Genomic DNA, 22,433 nt, shown 5'->3' with positions numbered 1-22,433 from the left:
TCATAAGGTTACAAACCTACAAGAAGAGGTCGAGAATCTGAATGAAGTAGAAAAGAGGAAGAGGAAGAGCAACATTAAAGAGGACGCTAGTGACTTGGTCTTGGGAGGCCTCTAGCATCAAAGGTCTTTGTCATGGTCTTGGTATTTGTCAATTGAAGATCTATAAGAAGAATTTCATTTGGGTTTTCCTCTCACAGAGTGAGAGGTTTTGGCCCTACTAATAAGCCTATATACTGTGTCTCTTGTCTCTTTATTGTTCATGATTTGATAATTGTCTTGATGAAAAGAACACAATAATAACTCAAGAAGAGAAGATTGTAATCAAGAAGTAAAAAGACTATCACAAGCAATTATCATAAGTAGAGAAATCACCTAACTGTTGATGCCCTAGATTTCTCAACAGTATGAACCCTCCATACTTCTCTACAATATAATTTATCAAAGGTGGCTAGGAACACCTACCCATACTCTCTTCCATCAACTTCATCGAAATTGGATCATTATGGCCTAGTATATTTGACTTCACGGTTCCATCCTAGACCATGGACATCCCTCCAAATACATCCTCTTCACGGTCTAATTCCTACTCGAAACTCTCAATCCATCTATTAACATCTTCTTCCTCCAAATCGACACAAGGGTGGTACTAGCAAAGTCAAGGAGCAAAATATTATAGGAAAGATGTGTTGGATAAATGATTAAGCTATCCCGTAGCTACATTCTACAGGATGCAACAAAAAAAACTAGCGTACCAAGGAAGTAACAAGAAGGAAGGAGCATGTTGACTAGAACCAGAACCATATAGGAAAAAGTATCTCAAGTTGGGCCCTATTCATGACAATGACTTAAGAGGGAATCAATCACTAGTGTGGTGATCAAAAATAGAGTTAGAAAAAAAAGAAAAAATATAGAGAGGAAAAAAGAAAAAAATGGAAAAGACTAATTCCCATCATTGGCATGAATGATTCACAAGTGGGAGACTACTATTGCATGCTAAAAATTCAAACATGGTAATTTCATTGTCCAAACAAGCTTTATACCTCCACTAATAATATTTTTAGGTTGGCTCAAGTAGAGGCAAAGCCAACACCAACTCCTTAGCCTAAAAAATTTACAAGAAAGTCACTTGCCATCCACAAGGTAAAGGAGACTAAGACAATAAGCAAGGTATGCCAAATGTAAACAAAACCATCAAAGATAGAGGGTCGTCCCCCAAATGATGAAATCTTGTAGGATCAAGAGGCTCGATTGCCCTCCCGAAGCATGTTATAAGCCTCAAAACATGGTGAGGTTTGCTCCTAGAAATAACTTCCCTCAAGCAAGCCAATGTCTAGACTCAAAATCTGGGTATCACGCCACTAGCGCGCACCTCTAAGCTATCAGATTCGTGAGTGCCCTCAGGTGTACACCACCGACGTGCTTTCTCCTCAATGGTGAAACCAACTTGAGTTTTCTAATGCTCATACTATGCCTCTAGCCCATGTTCCCTATCTCGAGACCGATATCTTATACTTGCGTAATTGTTGTTCAATCAAATCACACTACACCATCCACTTCAAAGCTTAACTTCAACTATAGTTTACATCAATTAACTTAAGTTCAGCTATAATCGCATTCATTCACATACAACATGAATCATGTACATAAATAATACTTCAATAAATGAGAGGGGGAACTCCCAAAACAATTTCCCAACTCCTCTTTGACAATAAATTTTCCTTACACAAAACTTCAGTTTAAAATGGACTTCGATTTGGTTGGGAGGAACTCCAAATAGTTTGCTTCCACAACCCTTCACAGATACAAATATACAATAATCGAGTTACAACCCTTCAACTAGCAACTTGCAACCAAACCCATAAAAGTCCAAGTTTTTGCCCTTCAACCTACAAACAACCTCAATACACAAATACCCCACGTCGTACCACTCCCAGCGATATTGCGTTCCATAATCTTGCCCAACTTCCTTCTGCGGCTTGCTTTTTTGAGCGAGCTCCTTCGTGAGACCCAACTATCTTCTTCTTTCGTTGTCTCCTTTTCTAGCGATGAAATGTTGTTGATCTTCGGTTGATTGATGTTCTAACTCATTTCCTATCATCTTATATATATATGAGTCAGCCTCCATGAAACGTCGTATCTCTTCCAAGGAATGTGTCGATTGGGCATTCGAGCCGACCTTAAACTCCAAAGTATGTCACATCATTTGTTGCATACAAACTTTCCTTCAGTTCATTGTTGGTCATTTGCTATGTTGCACGAAACTTCTAGGAACCCGACGTTTTGGGTTGTACCTGTACTCGAAACTCCAAAACTCGGTCGAAACTTGACCAAAACTCAACCCTCTGTTGAAATTTGGTACCGGAGGACAGGTGGTTCCCTTAGGCTTTGATCTTTGGCCTAGGGAAAAGTGTCCAAAAGAATTTAATTTTTCTCCTAAAGTGACTTTATAATTTTATAAAGTTAAATCTAATTTAAAAGTGACTTTAAGTGATAAAGTTACTAAGTCTAAATTTAAAGTAAATGAAAAATTAGAAAGGAAAAGTGACTTTGGAAATAAATGACTAAGTGGGTCTTTATTAAAGTGGGGTGAATTAAAAAATAGAAAGTGAGATTTAAATGAGCATTTAATCTCAACCATTGATCTAAATCTATTTCAGCCATTGGATTTAGAGATCACCCAAAAGTCACTTGGATCACCCAAAAGTCACTTGGAGTTATATTAAAGGAGGAAAAGGTCATTCATTCTTTCATGAGCAGATTGGGAGAAGGAGAGCAAGAGAGCAAGAGAGATTTCTGAGCAGGGAGGAGAAGGAGACAGCAGCTTGGCACACATTCCAAGGCAGCAGTTGAGCAGATTTGTGCAGCTGATTCAGCACATAGTGAAAGGCAGATTTTTGCACAAAAATCGAGGAGCAGTTTGCTGATTTTTCTGCACACAAAACGAAGTCCGTACAGCATTTATTGCTGTCCTCTTTGCTGTAATTTCCAGATTGCTGTGAGGCACGGGAAAGGAGATAAGTTGTAAATTTGCTTGTTGATTTTTGCTGAATAATTCTCACTGTAAAAAGGCAATTTTCAGAAATAAAGAAGAGCTCTCAAACTGGTTTTCCCCAAGAGTTGTAGGGGGTTTTTCCAGGGTCAAGTTGACCAAAAATATCAGTGTTTTAATGGCTGTTTTTGATTGCTGATTTTTAATTCTGCAATTTCCAGCATTCTGAAAAATTTCCAGAATTTGTGTTTTCAACAATATTTATTTTTTTCAGTCTGTTAAATGTATGGTTATGGGAATGGGCATTTAACTACATGGGAGAAATAAGGAGAAACTGAAAACCGGGGTGGGAAAACAGAAATTTTTACATGGTATCGGAGCTTGAGTGCTGAAGGGCAGTTTGGGACAGCAAAAGGAAAAATTACAGTTGCTGATTTTTCACTCAGAAAATTCCAGCAAGCTGATTTTTTCATAAACAGCAGTTTTATCTTTACTACAGCAGTGCTATTTTTCAGTTGTAGGACAGCAGGATGTCATTGGGATTGAGGGTGGAGGATAGGCTGGATGGGCATATAAATTACAGCGTTTGGAATGAGAGAATGCAGAGTATCTTTGAGGAGGCAGAAGTCTGGGATATCATGGTGCATACCGCACAGAACCCTGTTGTTGTGCCCACTGATGTTACTCAGTTGGCTGAGTATAAAAAGAAGAACAATAAGGCTAAGAGGCTGATTCTAGACGGAATCAAAGACCATTGCATTCCTCATGTGAGAGGAAAGAGCAATGCCCATGAGATGTGGACAGCATTGTCCAATCTCTACCAGAGTACCAATGAGAACCGGAAGATGGTCCTGAAGGAGAAGCTGAAGAACATTAAGATGGGGAATGATTGTGCAGCTGGATATCTCACAAAGATTACCAATGTGAGAGATGAGTTGGCAGCGATTGGAGAGGCCATTCCATCCACTGAGTTGGTACGTATTGCAGTGAATGGCCTCCCCCGTTCATGGTTGAACTTTGCTGATGGGGTTTGTGCACGTGAGACCCTTCCCACATGGGAGAGGTTTTGGGATGATTGAATTCAGACAGAGATCAGGAAAGGACAGCTTGGGGCAGCCAAGCCAGTTGAGCAGGATGAGGATGTAGCACTGGTGGCAGGAGGCAAGAAAAGGCAAAGGGAAGAAGCAGGCTTCCACAAGCGGTGGTGGGGGCAAAGGCAAAGGTAAAGGTAAACAGGGGAACACACAGAAGGACTATTCCAAGGTGAAGTGTTGGAATTGTCAAAAGATGGGACACTATGCAGTTGTGTGTCCGGAGAAGAAGAAGAAGAAGGGGAAGAACCAGGACGTGGCAGCTTCAGCAGAGATTGAGGACTTTGCAGGTCGTTTTGACCGGGAGTTTGCATTCACTACGTGTGAGTCCTCTAGTGCAGGATCACCTGCCACACAGGTTCAGAGGGAGCATGCTTTTCCCTCGATTAGCGGAGCATCTTCAGGTATCTGGTATGTGGACAGTGGGGCTTCACGTCATATGACAGGAGTCCGTGAGTACTTCTCAGAGCTTTCAGAGAGTGGCACTGATATTGAGGTAGTACTCGGTGATGACAGAGTTGTTAGAGCAGTCGGGGTGGGGACAGTGACATTTCAGAGGGAGTCCAAACCTCCCTTGAAGGTGTCAGAGGTTCTTTATGTGCCAGGGATGAGGAAGAACCTCATATCCGTCTCAGCTTTGGAGGACAAAGGATATGAGGTATTGTTCAGGGGAGGACAGGTGTTGATGTATCCCAGGGGCACTCCAGCTGATTCAGCTAGAGTGATAGGTGTACGCCATGCAAAGGTGTACAAGTTTGCATTCCAACCCCTTTTGGCATTGAGCAGTAGTACCGATCACTACAGGTGTGCCAGATTTCAGTACTGATCACTTTGATACTTGCAGAGGTTGTGCGATGGGCAAGTTTGCCAAATCCCCTTTTCCTAGCAGTGACAGCAGAGTGACGGGGATACTTGATTTGATTCACTCCGATGTGAGCAGTGGGATGTCTCATGTTTCCTTGAGTGGATATGAGTACTATGTGTTATTCATTGATGATCACTCCAGGAGGACCTGGATTTATTTTTTGAAGACCAAGAGTGAGGTCTTCAAGCGGTTTCAGGAGTTCAGAGCTCTTGTGGAGACTCAGACAGGTCGAAAGATCAAGTCCTTGAGGTTGGACAATGGAGGAGAGTACACCCTTGGAGAGTTTGTTGACTATTGTGCGGAGGCAGGCATTAGGAGGGAGTTCATTGTTCCTTACAACCCCCAGCAGAACGAAGTTGCAGAGAGGAAGAACAGATCCATCATAGGGGCTGCCAAAGCCATGTTACATGATCAGGGGTTGCCATTGTTCTTGTGGGCAGAAGCCTGCAACACAGCTGTTTACTTGCAGAACAGGAGTCCACATCGTGCCTTGGGGCACATGACTCCGGAGGAGGCTTTCTCTGGGAAGAAGCCTGATATTGGTCATCTTCATATCTTTGGATGCATAACATACTCCTATATACCCAAGGAGAAGAGGACCAAACTAGAGCCCACTGCAGAGAAGGGTATCTTTGTGGGCTACAGTGAGACCTCAAAGGCCTTTCGGATTTACATTCCTGCACAAAGGAGAGTTGTTGTCAGACGGGATGTGAAGTTCGAGGAGGACAGGGCCTTTAGGAGGTCACGGGAGTTAGAGTATCTGGATCAGCCAGACCCTCGGCAGCAGTTGAGTCAGTCGCAGGGATCCAGTGGGCAGGGATCAGGAGGATTCGGAGGTACATCTATGAGGATGTCAGATCCATCAGTGAGCAGTGGCTCGCCGAGCCAGAGGGGTGGTGCTCCGGGCAGCATGCAGAGCAGTTCACAGAGCAGTTCACTAGGGAGTCCACTAATGGACAGTTCACACGGTACCTCAGCCTCTACAGGTTCAGGTGATGGCAGGAGGACAGCAGACAGACAGTCGGGAGTTCAGGCTACTGATGGTGATGAGGAGGAGGAGTTTCATTCTCCTATGGGAGAAGCAAGCTCAGGGAAGAGGAAGCCCAAGTGGCTTCAGGACACCTTGAGAGATGCCACATCTGTTGCTGAGCCGAAGAGGCCGGTCAGAGAGAGTAGACCACCTGAGAGGTTTTGTAGTTATATGGCGATGGTTACCAGCATCCTTGACTCTGAGCCTTCTAGCTATGAGGAGGCAGCTAGCCATCAGGTCTGGAGAGAGGCCATGCAGGAGGAGTATTCTTCTATCATGAAGAATGATGTTTGGGAGGTGGTGCCGAGGCCTGAGGGCAAATCCGTGGTTACTTCCAGATGGCTTTACAAGGTAAAGCATGCTGCAGATGGCAGCATTGAGAAATTCAAAGCGAGGTTTGTGGCTAGAGGGTTCTCCCAGGTAGAGGGAGTTGATTATGAGGAGACCTTCGCTCCCGTGGCTCGATATACTTCGATCCGCTCCATTATATCGATAGCAGCAGAGATGGGTTGGAAGATCCACCAAATGGATGTGAAGACCGCATTTCTCAATGGCTTCATACAGGAGGAGGTGTACATTGAGCAGCCACAGGGCTTTGAGGTGCATGGGAAGGAGTCCCATGTGTGCAGATTGAAGAAGGCCCTTTATGGCCTGAAGCAAGCTCCCAGAGCTTGGTACTCCAGGATAGATGCATACTTGCAGGGGATGGGTTTCACAAAGAGTGAGGCAGATCCGAACCTTTACTTTATTGTGATTGGTGAGGAGCCTCTCATTCTGGTGCTGTATGTGGATGACTTGATCATTACAGGTGCAGAGAGACTCATAGAGCACTGCAAGAGAGATCTTGCGGCGGAGTTTGAGATGAAGGACATCGGCTTGATGCATTACTTTTTGGGTTTGGAGGTGTGGCAGGAGGAGGGGCATTTCTTCCTGGGGCAGGGGAAGTGTATTGTGGACATCCTTAGCAGATTCCACATGGAGGATTGTAGACCCATGTCGACACCGATGATCACCAACTGGAAGAAGCTTCATGCGTCGGATTCCAAGTTGGTGGATCCCACATTGTACAGGCAGCTGATTGGTTCCTTGATGTATTTGGTCAACACTAGACCAGATATCTGTTTTGCAGTCAACACGATGAGTCAGTTTATGTGTGAGCCTAGGAAGGTTCACTGGGTGGCTGCAAAACACATTTTGCGGTACTTGCAGGGGACAGTGGATTATGGTCTGGACTACAGGCAGGGAGATGGAGTGAGATTGGCAGGGTACACTGATTCTGATTGGGCAGGTTGTGCTTCTGATAGGAAGAGCACTTCAGGGTGTTGTTTTGGGTTGGGTTCAGCAGTAGTGTCATGGTTCAACCGGAAGCAGCAGTCAGTAGCACTGAGTTCAGCGGAAGCAGAGTATATGGCAGCCAGTCTAGCTAGTTGTGAGGCTATCTGGCTTCGCAAGATGTTGTTTGGCTTATTTGGTCAGCCGTTGAGACCTTCAGTGATTTACTGTGATAATCAGAGTTGCATTAAACTCACGGAGAATCCAGTATTTCATGACAGGTCAAAGCATATCGGGATCAGATATCATTTCATCAGAGACTATGTTCAGAAGGGAGCTGTGAAGCTTGAGTATATTTCCACTGATGAGCAGGTTGCAGATATCCTTACCAAAGCCTTACCACGGGGCAAGCATGTCTACTTCAGAAACAAGATGGTTGTGGTGAGGAACACCTTCCTCGGTAAGAGGGAGTGTTGAAATTTGGTACCGGAGGACAGGTGGTTCCCTTAGGCTTTGATCTTTGGCCTAGGGAAAAGTGTCCAAAAGAATTTAAATTTTCTCCTAAAGTGACTTTATAATTTTATAAAGTTAAATCTAATTTAAAAGTGACTTTAAGTGATAAAGTTACTAAGTCTAATTTTAAAGTAAATGAAAAATTAGAAAGGAAAAGTGACTTTGGAAATAAATGACTAAGTGGGTCTTTATTAAAGTGGGGTGAATTAAAAAATAGAAAGTAAAATTTAAATGAGCATTTAATCTCAACCATTGATCTAAATCTATTTCAGCCATTGGATTTAGAAATCACCCAAAAGTCACTTGGAGTTATATTAAAGGAGGAAAATGAGGAAAAGGTCATTCATTCTTTCATGAGCAGATTGGGAGAAGGAGAGCAAGAGAGATTTCTGAGCAGGGAGGAAAAGGAGACAGCAGCTTGGCACACATTCCAAGGCAGCAGTTGAGCAGATTTGTACCGCTGATTCAGCACATAGTGAAAGGCAGATTTTTGCACAAAAATCGAGGAGCAGTTTGCTGATTTTTCTGCACACAAAACGGAGGCCGTACAACATTTATTGTTGTCCTGTTTGCTGTAATTTCCAGATTGCTGTGAGGCACGGGAAAGGAGATAAGTTGTAAATTTGCTTGCTGATTTTTGCTGAATAATTCTCACTGTAAAAAGGCAATTTTCAGAAATAAAGAAGAGCTCTCAAACTGGTTTTCCCCAAGAGTTGTAGGGGGTTTTTCCAGGGTCAAGTTGACCAAAAATATCAGTGTTTTAATGTGTTTTAATGGCTGTTTTTTATTGCTGATTTTTAATTCTGCAATTTCCAGCATTCTGAAAAATTTCCAGAATTTGTGTTTTCAGCAATATTTATTTTTTTCAGTCTGTTAAATGTATGGTTATGGGAATGGGCATTTAACTACATGGGAGAAATAAGGAGAAACTGAAAACCGGGGTGGGAAAACAGAAATTTTTACACCATCATGTGATCATGTAGAGAGTTAATATAGACTTGGTTTTCCTTCTAAATTGTCATCTATGGGTCTTATTCACTTTTTTCTTGCAAGATAATGTGTTATTCACGTATAACCTTTTTTATATATATCTAGACATATATGACGTTTCAGCACATGTTTCCATTTTTGGTAGGTGACGTTTCTAAACGTACCCGTTTGGGAAACTCTAAAACGTTTCGGCGTTCCGGGCAATCGTTTGCCTTCACGTCTCATCCTCAGGCATCTACCTTAGCAACTCGGTGGGTGTGTCTCAGCTTGGCACGCCTTCTCTTCGGTCGAGCGTACCTTGTCTTTGGTCGAGTGCACCTCGGCTAGGCACCGTCGTCGTGTCAACTATCATCTCAGGTGCGTTCCTCATGCACTCTTCTCAACAAAGTCTTTCCATAGAACTTGTCTTAGGCGCGCACTTCACGCCAACCAAGTCATTCCACCGAACTCGACTCGGCCTAACTCAGGTGTGCTCGGGTGCTTAGCCTAAGGTCTCGACATCCTCCCCCACGTCAAAATGGTTGTCGTCCTCGACAACGCACCCCTCAACAAATTTCTTAACCAAATCCTGAAGACTGACCTCATCATGAACAACCTTTGCATCAATTGTCTTCATCAATACCGAACATTCTCGCCTCTGAATTATATCCCATGCCTATGCATGTATCGCAACCTGTAAGAATGACACGTGTAGGATCCCCTTGTGCAATCGATTAGTCAGGTAGCTAATCTGACAATAGGATCAAATCCATAAGAACACATGCACCCAAACATGTCCAACCATTGTCACCTCTTCCATGTCTCACACAATCTTTCCTCCGACTATGCTCAACATGAGGTGCCATTTAATGGCATCTCAAGCTCCCAGGGGTCTCACCATCTCGAGCAAGTGACAGTAAGCCCATCTCCTTCATGAGATTCAAAAAGATGGTGTTGTGGGGAAGTCATACAACTTCCCTTTCCACATCACAACAGCATCTCTCCTCATCTCCGAGAAGAATCCACCCATACCTAGTATGAACCCTCCATATTGTTCTACAATATAGTCCTCTTCACGTTGATCTTTGATTGTGTGCCTTACCAAATCGGATAGGCGCGTCTTTGCTGGTCACACCTTGTCCTCGGCTGGAGGAGCCTTGCCTTCAGTAGAGCGTGCCCTAGCTGGGTACCCTTGTCGTGTCAACTCACCAAGTCATTCCAATTTTTCCATCGAACTCATCTTGGGCACGCTCTTCCTGTGCCTGTCTCACCAAATTCGTTCCACCAAACTCATCTCGAGTGCACTCGTCGTGTTGTCCAAGTCATTCCACCAAACTTGACTCAGCCTAAATCAAGCACATTCGAGTTCCTAAGCCTGAGGGCTTGATAGTGGGAGGTCCACACGTGTCAAGTGAAAAGGGCAAAATATGTGGAAAGCTCCTCCAAAATAGCTCATAAGTCCAAGGAGAGGTTTCAAACGTAACAATATATCTTAAAAATAATGCAAGTGACCTCCAAAAATTATGAAATGACCCTCTACAAGTCAAAAATAATGAAGCCACATGTTCCCAAATAGTAACTAGATGTCTCCGCAAAGGGTTTGGAGCCCTATTCCTATGTAAAAGAGCTAGAAAGATGATGAAATAGGAGGTCATTCAAGGATATTCAACACAGAATGTCAATAGGATGCCCATGCATGCAAAGTTTACCTAAATGTGCCTTGAATGATGTGACCAATGTCATCAAGTATGTGTACTACCATGTCAACTATGAAATTTCCCCATGAAATGTGATGCCACATGAACAATCATAGAATAAAACACGTCAAATACATAAAATGGGGTCTATGCTAAACAAGCTAGATAAGAGTAATGTTAACCAAGAAGCATAAATGAAATGCAAAAAGCCAAGGAAGAATAGTTAGAATTACGATACTTCTAATTCACTAAAGAAAAGAGATGCCTTGATGTTGGAGCTTGTTGAAGGATGTTTCCAAGGTAAGAGTATATCCTCATTATCATCCAAGCGACCTCGTCAATTGCAAAATAGATGGAAATAAAGATCATATAAAGTGGAAAAGTTCATGAAATAGTTATGAGACTACAAGATAGTTATGCCCACTAGTAGCTACCTAGGGTGCAAGAGATACAAAGACCTATGAAGCACCAATGAAGGCAAGATTTGCAAATATGATCACCATGGTAGCTCTAGCATGAAAAGAAGTGACTTTCAAGAGGCAAAAGCAATGGCTACATGAGACAATGCTATCACAAAACCAGCAAAGGTGTGAGTTGTGATGAACTAGTGACATACCAGTGAAGACAAAAATATCTAACATGAGTATGTAGATGTTGAGAGAATGAGAAAAGAAGAATGAAAACAATAGAAAAAGGTAGATATAGAAAGAGAGAAAATTGGTTACGACACTAGGGTGGTACTAGCCAAATCAAGAAGCAAAAGATTAGAGGAAAAATGTGTTGGATAAATGATTAAGCAATCCCATAGCTACAGTCTACAAGATGCAACAACCAAAACCAACGTTCCAAGGAAGTAACGAGGAAGGAGCATGGTGACTAGTACCATCTTGGAAGAAGTATCTCAAGTTGGGCCCACTCATGACAATGACTTAGAGGGAATCAATCACTAGTGAGGTGACCAAAAATAAAGTTGACAAAATGAGAGAATATAGAGGGGGAAAATAAAATAAAAAAGATGAAAAAGAATAATACCTACCATTGCCATGAATGATTCAAAAGTGGGATACTATTGTTGTATGTTGATTTGGGGTAGCATCGGATGTGCTCTAGTCACTAAAAGTGGTGGAGAGGCTAAGGCGCATGAGATCTCCAATACCTAGAAAGGGTTTGAGCAAATTCTAAACAGTTTGGGAGATATTAAGATAATTAATATTTTTAATGGAGTCCCTAAATCTAAACTTAGGGAAGATAAAATATTAATGTGAATTAATATAAAACTGTGTTAGAATGGTCCAAAAGTCATGGATCAAGCCAGATCTAATCTTAGTCATTGATTAGAGACTTAATCTCAACCATTGATTTGTCAACGAGAAAAGTATAAGAGGAGGCTTCAGGGTCACTTGGAGAACACACGAAGAAATCAAGATTTCGACTTTCTGGGGTTGGGTTTGCTGACAAAGTTGAGAGAGTGATCAGAGTTGCCGCTGAGGTGCAGTGAATATAGAAACAGAGAGGCAGAGATAGCACTGGAGGATCAGCGCAGTAGCCGGAGAGAGGGACGCAGAACCAGCCAAGGGTTTACGCAGAGCCAGCCAAGGGTTCACGCAAAGCCAGCCATGGCTCAAGCAAAGGCAGTCAGGAGCTGCGCAGTGCCTCAAAGGGCCAGCGAGCTAACGCAATGCCTCCAGAGGCTGACGCAAGCCAAGCCAGAGTGACGCTGGGCTAGAGAGAGGCTAACGCAGTGCCTAGAGGCTGACGCTAGGGTTTCGTGGGGAAGATTGGAGCTGTGGAGTTGTCGGAGTGTTTATCCGAGGTTTCAGCCAGAATATCTGCTTCCGAGTAGAGAGGTACTACTACTTAGATTTTTTTCTGTTGGGTGAGCCAAATTTGGCACCCAACTTGTATTCTGAAACTGCTTAATAAATGAAACCCTCAGATAACTGCACCGGTTTTCCCGCATTGGGTTTTTCCGGGAACATTAGTCCAAAAACAACGGTGTCACTCGTGTTCTTGTCTCTATTTCCTTCAGTTGATGATCTGTAATGTATTGAGCATGTAGTTGTATTTATTTCCAGTATTTACATGGTAAATAACTTGTTAATTAATAGAACAAGTAGGTAGGAATAAATCAGTAAAGTGCAGGAATGGTTTATAGCGTGTCAGACTTAGAAATTCCAACATTGTATGATAAAAATTCAAACATGGTAATCTCATTGTCCAAGCAAAGTATATTCCTCCACTAATAATATTTTTCGTTTGGCTCAAGTAGAGGCAAAGGCAACACCAACTCCTCAACCTAGAAAAATTACAAGAAATTCACTTGGCATCCACAAGGTAAAGGAGACTAAGACAATAAGCAAGATATGCCAAATGTAAACAAAACCATCGAAGATAGAGGGTCGTTCCCAAAAAGTTCAACTCTTTTAGGATCAAGTGGCTCAATATCCCTCCCGAAGGCATGGTATAAGCCTCAAAACATGGTGAAGTTTCCCTCCTAGAAATAACTTCCCTCAGGCAAGCCAATGTTTAGCATCAAAATGTGGGTGTCATGCCCCTAGGGCGCACCTCTGAGCTGTGAGCTTCCCGAGTCCCCTAAGGTGTGTGGCACCAATGCGCTTTCTCCTCAACAGTGAAACCAACTTGCGTTTACTAATGCTCATATTATGCCTCTAGCCCACGTACCCTGTAGCGAGACTGATATCTTATACTTGCGAAATTATTGTTCAATGAAATCTCAGTACAATAGCCACTTCAAAACTTAACTTCAATTACAGTTTACTTCAATTAACTTAACTTCAGCAATAATCACATTCATTCATAAACACCATGAATTATGTACAGAAATAACACTTCAATAAACGAGAGGGGGAAGTCTCAAAACAATTTCCTAACTGCTCTTTGACTATAAAACTTCGGTTTATAATGGACTTTGGTTTGGTTCAGCCAAACTCCAAACATTTCCCTACAACAACTCTTCACTAATACAAATATACAGTAATCGGGTTACAAACACTTCAACTAGCAACCCACAACCAAACCCAAAAAAATACCAAGTTGCAGCTCTTCGACCTGCACACAACCTTAATACAAAAATACCCCATGGCGTACCACCCTCAACAATACTTCGTTCCACAGGCTCGCACAACCTTCTTCCACAACCTGCTTTAGAGAGCAAGCTCCTTTGTGAGACCCAACTCTCTTCTTCCTTCATTGTCTCGTTCTTGTCTTGCGATGAGAGGTTGTTGATCTTCGGTTGATTGATGTCCTCTCCTCTAATCTTATATATATGAGTCACTTAGTTCGTTCAAGCCGACCATAAACCACAAATTATGTTGCATCATTTGTTGCACACAAACTTTCCTTTGGTTCACCTTCGGTCATGTGCCTTCACGTCTCAGCCTCAGTCACGTATGTTCAGAACTCAGGTGGGAATGTCTTAGCTGGGCACACCTTGTCGTCAGTCGGGCACGTATCAGTTGGGCACACCATGTTTCTGATTGGGTGCATCTCAGCTAGGTGGGCCTTATCTTCGTTCAGGTGCACCTCATCTAGGCACCCTCGTCGCATCGACTCTACAATTTCTTCTAATCATTCTATCGAACTCATTTCGGGTGCGTTCATCATGTGCTTGTCTCACTGAATTCTTTCCATCGAACTCATCTCGAGTGCGCTCTTTGTGTCGACCAAGTCGTTCCACCTAACTCGACTCGCCCTAAATCAGACATGCTCGGGAGACTAGAATATGGGCTTGGCATCCCCCCCACCCGCCACTTCAATATGGTTGTTGTCCTCGACAACGCACCCCTAGACAAACTTCTTAACCAAAGCTTGAAGATTGTCATCATGAACAACCTTCACATCAACTGCCTTCATCAATACAAAGAGAATCTCATCTCCAGCATACATACCATTTCTATTCATGTATCGCAACCTATAAGAATGACATGTGTTGGATCCCCTTGTGCAATTGACTAGTCAGGCAGCTAATCTAACCGTAGCATCAACTCCACAAGAACACATGCACCCAAACACGTGCAACCATTGTCATCTCTTCCCTGTCACACAATCTTTCCTCCGATTTTGTTCATCATGAGGCGCAATTCAATGGCATCTCAAGCTCCTAGGGGTCTCACCATCCCATGCAAGTTATAGGGAGCCCATCTCCTTCATGAGCTTCAAAAAGATGGTGGTGTGGGAAGTCATACGACTTCCCTTTCCACATCACAAGCCCATCCCTCTTCATCTCCGAGAAGAATCCACACATACCTAGTATGTGTTGAAAAGTGAAACTAGGTTCAATCTTCATAATGACATGTAATTGTGACTTTATGTAAGATATGTAAAGAAGAAAAATTAAATTATTGTAATGCTTGCATCATGGGTTTCATGAGCAAGAGATTTATTTTTAGTTGAGGCTCCCATTGGGAGCCCTTTGGGTTATTGTCATCTAGTCATAAACGTCTAAAGAGTCATTGTCACGGAATGAAGGCATGTTACACATTGTAAACAGTCATACTTGTCTTTGTAAGTAACCCTCCAAGACCTTGTCACTAGCCCTCACTCAAGTCGGCCTACAACGAAGAGATAAATCTAGAAGATCAAGTCGACCTTTCTCCAAGGAATCATGGCAGCCTAAACAATCATGACCAATGACTATATATACCCATGCTCGGCCTCATTTGGAAGCAAGCAATTTGGTGAAGCAAGTCTAAGAAAAAGTGTGAGAAACATATGAGTCACCCTCCATGAAACGCCGTGTCTCTTCCAAGGGAAGTGTCGGTTGGGCATTCGAGCCGACCTTAAACTCCAAATTATATCGCATCATTTGTCGCATACAAACTTTCCTTCAGTTCATTGTCGGTCGTTTTCTATGTTGCACGAAACTTCTAGGAACCCGACTTTTCGGGCCGTTCCTGTACCCGAAACTCCGAAACTCAGTCTAAACCTGACCGAAACTCAGCCATCATGTGATCATGTAGAGAGTTAATATAGACTTGGTTTTCATTCTAAATTGTCATCTATGGGTCTTATTCCCTTTTTTCTTGCAAGATAATGTGTTATTCACTTACTTATAACCTTTTTTATACATATCTAGACATATATAACATTTCAGCTGACGTTTCCATTTTTGGGAGGTGACGTTTCTAAACGTACCCATTTCAGAAACTCTGAAACTTTTTAGCATTCTGTGCAACTTAGGTCGTTTGCCTTTGCCTCTCATCCTCGATCGTTTAAATTAGAAACTCGGGTGGGTGCGTCTCAGCTCGGCACGCCTTCACTTCGGTCGGGCGTACCTTGTCTTTGGTTGAGTGCAACTCGGCTAGGCACCATCATCGTGTCAACTCTCAAATTTGTTCCAATCATCCACCAAACTCATCTCTGGTGGGTTCCTATTACACCTGTCTCACCGAAGTCTTTCGATCGAACTCGTCTCAAGCGCGCCCTTCGCACCAACCAAGTTGTTCCACCGAACTCGACTCGGCCTAACTCAGGTGTGCTCGGGTGCCTAGCCTAAGGGCTTGACATCCCCCCCCCCATGTCAAAATGGTTGTCATCCTCAACAATGCACACCCCTCAACAAATTTCTTAACCAAATCTTGAAGACTGACCTCATCATGAACAATCTTTGCATCAACTGTCTTCATCAATATAGAAGAATCTCCTCTCGGACATATATCCCATGCCTATGCATGTATCGCAACCTGTAAGAATGACATGCGTTGGATCCCCTTGTGCAATCGACTCGTTAGGTAGCTAATCTAACTGTAGCATCAACTCCACAAGAACACATGCACCCAAACATGTGCAACCATTGTCACCTCTTCCATGTCACATAATCTTTCCTCCGACTATGCTCAACATGAGGCGCCATTAAATGGCATCTCAAGCTCCCAGGGGTCTCACTATTTCGAGCAAGTGAGAGTAAGCCCATCTCCTTCATGAGATTCAAAAAGATGGTGTTGTGGGGAAGTCATAAAACTTCCCTTTCCACATCACAAGGCCATCTCTCATCTCCGAGAAGAATCCACCCATACCTAGTATGAACCCTCCATACTTTTCTGCAATATAATCCTCTTCACGTTGATCTTCGGTTGTGTGCCTTCCCAAATCGGATGGGCGCGTCTTTGCTAGTCACACCTTGTCTTTGGCTGGAGGAGCCTTGTCTCCGATAGAGCTTGCCCTAGCTGGGTACCCTTGTCATGCGAACTCACCAAGTCATTCCAATCGTTCCACCAAACTCATCTTGGGCACGCTCTTCTTGTGCCTGTCTCACCTAATTCGTTCCACCGAACTCATCTCGAGGGCACTCTTCGTGTCGTCCAAGTCATTCCACCAAACTTGACTCAGACTGAATCAAGCACATTCGAGTGCCTAAGCCTGAGGCCTTGATAGTGGGAGGTCCACACGCGTCAGGTGAAAAGGGCCAAATATTTTGAAAGCTTCTCCAAAATAGCTCATAAGTCCAAGGAGAGGTTTCAAACGTAAGAATATATCTTAAAAATCATGCAAGTGACCTCCAAAAATTATGAAATGACCCTATAGAGGTCAAAAATAATCAAGCCACATGTTCCCAAATAGTAACTAGATGTCTCCGCAAATAGTAACATTGTAATGAAGGCATGTTACACATTGTAAACAGTCATACTTGTCTTTTTAAGTAACCCTCTGTGTCCTTGTCACTAGCCCTCACTCAAGTCGGCCTACAACGAAGAGATAAATCTATAAGATGAAGTCGGCCTTTCTCCAAGGGATCATGTCGGCCTAAACAGTCATGACCAACGACTATATATACCCATGCTTGCCCTCATTTGAAAGCAAGCAATCCGGTGAACCAATTCTAAGAAGAAGTGTGAGAAACGTATGAAGAAAGAGCCTCTAAATCAATGGAGGAGGAAGAGAAGATAGCGAAGGAAAGGGTCATCATTGGTGGACTGTTTTTGGGAATGATTACCATCACACGTGCAAGAGATTGCAGATCGAAAGTTGGCAAGGATAGACCGAAGTTTGCAGTCATACAAGGGTGATCTAGTTTGGGAAAGGACTTCGCTCTAGGAACCCGAGTATGGAAGTAAAAGGAGTCTCCCTCTTGAGGAGAATATTCTAGGAGCAAAAATCATCTAGGGTTTCTGTTGTAAGGTTGCAGACCTACAAGAAGAGGTCGGGAATCTGAATGAAGCCGAAAAGAGGAAGAGGAAGCGCAACGTTGAAGAGGAGGCTAGTGACTTGGTCTTGGGAGGCCTCTAGCATCAAAGTTCTTTGTCATGGTCTTGGTATTCGTTAATTGAAGATCTATAAGAAGAATTTCGTTTCGGTTTTCCTCTCAAAGAGTGAGAGGTTTTGGCCCTGGATGACAAGCCTATATACTATGTCTCTTGTCTCTTTATTGTTCATGATCTGATAATTGTCTTGATGAAAAGAACAAAATAATAACTCAAGAAGAGAAGATCGTAATCAAGAAGTAAAAAGACTATCACAATCAATTACCATAACTAGAGAAATCACCTAACTATTGATACCCTAGATTTCTCAACAGTATGAACCCTCCATACTTCTCTACAATATAGTTTATCAAAGGTGGGTAGGTACACCTACCCATACTCTCTTCCATCAACTTCATCGAAATTGGATCTTTATGGCCTAGTATATTTGACTTCACGATTCCATCCCAGTCCATGGACATCCCTCCAAATACATCCTCTTCTCGGTCTTATTCCTCCTCGAAACTCTCAATCCATCTATTAACATCTTCTTCCTCCAAATCGACACAAGGGTGGTACTAGCAAAGTCAAGGAGCAAAATATTAGAGGAAAGATGCGTTGGATAAATGATTAAGCCATCCCATAGCTGCAGTCTACAGGATGCAACAAACAAAACTAGCGTTCCAAGGAAGTAACAAGGAGGAGGGAGCATGTTGACTAGAACCATATAGGAAGAAGTATCTCAAGTTGGGCCCTATTCATGACAATGACTTAAGAGGGAATTAATCACTAGTGAGGTGATCAAAAATAGAGTTAAAAAGAGGAGAAAATATAGAGAGGAAAAAAGAAAAAAATGGAAAAGACTAATTCCCACCATTGGCATTAATGATTCACAAGTGGGAGAGTACTATTGCATGCTAAAAATTCAAACATGGTAATCTCATTGTCCAAACAAGCTATATACCTCCACTGATAATATTTTTGGGTTGGCTCAAGTAAAGGCAAAGCCAACACCAAATCCTTAGCCTAGAAAATTTACAAGAAATTCACTTGTCATCCACAAGGTAAAGGAGACTAAGACAATAACCAAGGTATGCCAAATGTAAAAAAAACCATGGAAGATAGAGGGTCGTCCCCCAATGGATGAAATCTTGTAAGATCAAGAGGCTCAATATCCCTCGCGAAGGCATGTTATAAGCCTCAAAACATGCTGAGATTTTGCTCCTAGAAATAACTTCCCTCAGGCAAGCCAATGTCTAGCCTCAAAATCTGGGTGTCACGCCACTAGCGTGCACCTCTAAGCTATGAGATTCCTGAGTCCCCTGAGGTGTACAACACTGACGCACTTTCTCTTGAATGGTGAAACCAACTTGAGTTTTCTAATGCTCATACTATGCCTCTAGTCGATTGTACCATATGTCTGACCGATATCTTATACTTGCGAAATTGGTGTTTAATCAAGTCTCACTACAACAGCCACTTCAAAGCGTAACTTCAACTATAGGTTACTTCAATTAACTTAAGTTCAGCTATAATAGCATTCATTCATATACAACATGAATCATGTACATAAACAACACTTCAATAAACGAGAGGGGGAACTCCCAAAACAAATTCCCAACTCCTATTTGACTATAAATTTTCCATACACAAAACTTCGGTTTAAAATGGACCTCGATTTGGTTGGGAGGAACTCCAAATAGTTTACTACCACAACCCTTCACAGATACAAACATACAATAATCGAGTTACAGCCCTTCAACTAGCAACCCACAACCAAACCCAATAAAAATCCAAGTTTTTTCCCCTCGACCTACAATCAACCTCAATACACAAATACCCCACGTTGTACCACTCTCCAGTGCAAGTCCCTGCATCCATCATCTCTGGCCTATCCGATAAACTCAAAATACCATCTAACAATGTTGTTATCAATTTCAAGTGTTCCATGAGCATGGACTCCACCTAATCCAACCTCTCATGAACCTCATATCCCAGTTGTCCTACCTCCACGTGAATGGCTCCTCTCATGAACCTCATATTATTGTTGTCCTACCTCCACACGAATGGCTCATCCTACATTCTCCTGCCATAGCTCCCACAGTAGGAACGATCGTTGGCTGCTCCATTCCTGCATGAATGAACAGTTTCCCCAACTGCAGTACCAGCACAACCTCCTGCTCAATCATAAACTCTATGCCAAGTACAACTTCATAGTCATCCATTCTAATAATAGTGAAGTCCTCCTTTCCTAGCCAACTTCCAATCTTCATCGGAACATTTGCCGATATCCCAAGGACTGTGCTTCCTTTTGTATTCACCGCTTTAAAAGATGCATGGGTTGGAAAGAACCTCAGTCCCAATCCTCTAGCCACATCTTCCTTAATGAAGTTGTGAGATGCTCCACTATCCAACATAGCCATCACTGGATTCCCAATTACATCCATCTTCACGAAATTTAGCTTCATCCTTTCTGTTGAAATTTGGTACCGGAGGACAGGTGGTTCCCTAAGGCTTTGATCTTTGGCCTAGGGAAAAGTGTCCAAAAGAATTTAATTTTTCTCCTAAAGTGACTTTATAATTTTTATAAAGTCAAATCTAATTTAAAAGTGACTTTAAGTGATAAAGTTACTAAAGTCTAATTTTAAAGTGACTTTAATAAAGTCAATGTAAAATTAGAAAGGAAAAGTGACTTTGGAAATAAATAACTAAGTGGGTCTTTATTAAAGTGGGGTGAATTAAAAATAGAAAGTGAGATTTAAATGAGCATTTAATCTCAGCCCTAGATCTCAATCTATTTCAGCCATTGGATTTAGGGATCACCCAAAAGTCACTTAGGGTTAGATTAAAGGAGGAAAAGGTCATTCATTCTTTCATGAGCAGATTGGGAGAAGGAGAGCAAGAGAGCAAGGGAGATTTCTGGACAGGGAGGAGAAGGAGGCAGCAGCTTGGCACACATTCCAAGGCAGCATTCCAGCAAGTCCGTACAGCTGAGTTAGCATACAGTGAAAGGCAGATTTTTGGGCACGATTTTCAAGGAGGCCGTACAGCAGTTTGCACAGAAATCGAGGAGCAGAAATCTGAGTTTGTTGGCACAATTTTCAAGGAGGACGTACAGCAGTTTTCAGCACAGAAATCGAGGAAAACGTACAACAAAATTTCTGGCAGCTTGCACGATTTTCTAGGCAAGTTGTACAGCAAAATTTAAGGCTGAAAATTGGCACAGAAATCGAGGAGGACGTACAGCATTTATTGCTGTTCAGATTTTGTTGTTTGCAAGTTTTTCCAGTTGGCTGTGAGGCACGGAAAACAAGATAAGTTGTAAAAGTTTACTTGCTGATTTTTTTGCTGAATATTTCTCACTGTAAAAAGCATTTTTTCAGAAATAAGAAGGAGCTCTCGAACTGGTTTTCCCCAAGAGTTGTAGGGGGGTTTTCCAGGGTCACCTTGACCAAAAATTACTGTGTTTAAATGTGTTAAATGGCTGTTTGTACCTGCTGATTTTTTATTTCTGCATTTTCCAGCATTCTGTAAAATTTCCAAAATTTGTGTTTTCAGCAAAATTTATTTTTCAGTTGTTGAATGTATAGATATGGGAAAGGGAATTTAACTATTTTGGAGAAATAAGGTGAAACTGAAAACCAGGGTGGGAAATGAGAAATTTTTACATGGTATCAGAGCTTGAGTGCTGAAGTGCAGTTTGGGGCAGCAAGGAGGAAAATTACAGCCTGCTGATTTTTCACTCAGAAAATTCCAGCAAGCTGATTTTTTACAAACAACAGTTTTATCTTTACTACAGCAGTGCTATTTTTCAGTTTTAGGACAACAGGATGTCATTGGGATTGAGGGTGGAGGATACGCTGGATGGACATACAAATTACAGCGTTTGGAAGAAGAGAATGCAGAGTATCTTTGAGGAGGCAGAAGTCTGGGACATCATGGTGCATACCACACAGAACCCTGTTGTTGTGCCTACTAATGCTACTCAGTTGGCTGTGTATAATAAAAAGAACAACAAGTGTAAGAGACTGATTCTAGACGGAGTCAAAGACCATTGCATTCCTCATGTGAGAGGAAAGAGAAAACACCCATGAGATGTGGACAACATTGTCCAATCTCTACCAAATTACCAATGAGAACTGGAAAATGGTCTTGAAGGAGAAGCTGAAGACCATTAAGATGGGCAATGATAGTGCAGCTGGATATCTCACAAAGATTACTAATGTGAGAGATGAGTTGGCAGCAGTTGGAGAAGACATTCCACCCACTGAGTTGGTGCGGATTGCAGTGAATGGCCTCCCCCGTTCATGGATGAACTTTGCTGATGGGGTTTGTGCACGTGAGACCCTTCCCACATGGGAGAGGTTTTGGGATGATTGCATTCAGACAGAGATCAGGAAAGGTCAGCTTGGGGCAACCAAGCCAATTGAGTAGGATGAGGATGTAGCACTGTCGGCAGGAGGCAAGAAAGGCAAAGGGAAGAAGCAGGCTTCCACAAGCAATGGTGGGGGCAAAGGCAAAGGTAAAGGTAAACAGGGTAACACATAGAAGGACTATTCCAAGGTGAAGTGTTGGAATTGTCAAAAGATGGGACATTATGCAGTTGTGTGTCCGGAGAAGAAGAAGAAGAAGGGGAAGAACCAGAGCGTGGCAGCTTCAACAGAGGTTGAGGACTTTGCAGTTCGTTTTGACCGGGAGTTTGGGTTCACTGCGTATGAGTCCTCTAGTGCAAGATCACCTGCCACACAGGTTCAGAGGGAGCATGCTTTTCCCTCGATTAGCGGAGCATCTTCGGGTATCTGGTATGT

At 42.6% G+C, this 22,433-nt stretch overlaps 1 protein-coding gene and 1 pseudogene across 3 annotated transcripts in view; both read right to left on the bottom strand.

Moving 5' to 3' along the window:
* LOC149165208 (phospholipid-transporting ATPase 1 pseudogene) overlaps nt 1–20,072 on the bottom strand; it is a 152,169-nt pseudogene extending 132,097 nt beyond the window's left edge.
* The window catches only part of LOC149165207 (uncharacterized), a 325,751-nt gene that overhangs the window by 277,664 nt on the left and 25,654 nt on the right, over nt 1–22,433 (bottom strand). The window lies entirely within an intron of this gene.

The sequence above is a fragment of the Pinus tabuliformis genome, chromosome 5_1 (assembly GCF_031772625.1).
Source record: "Pinus tabuliformis cultivar Carrire ecotype Pingquan chromosome 5_1, CPIR1, whole genome shotgun sequence".
Lineage (NCBI taxonomy): Eukaryota > Viridiplantae > Streptophyta > Pinopsida > Pinales > Pinaceae > Pinus > Pinus tabuliformis.
The sequence above is the reverse complement of the archived record's forward strand: the minus strand, read 5'-3'. Positions and strand labels throughout refer to the sequence as shown.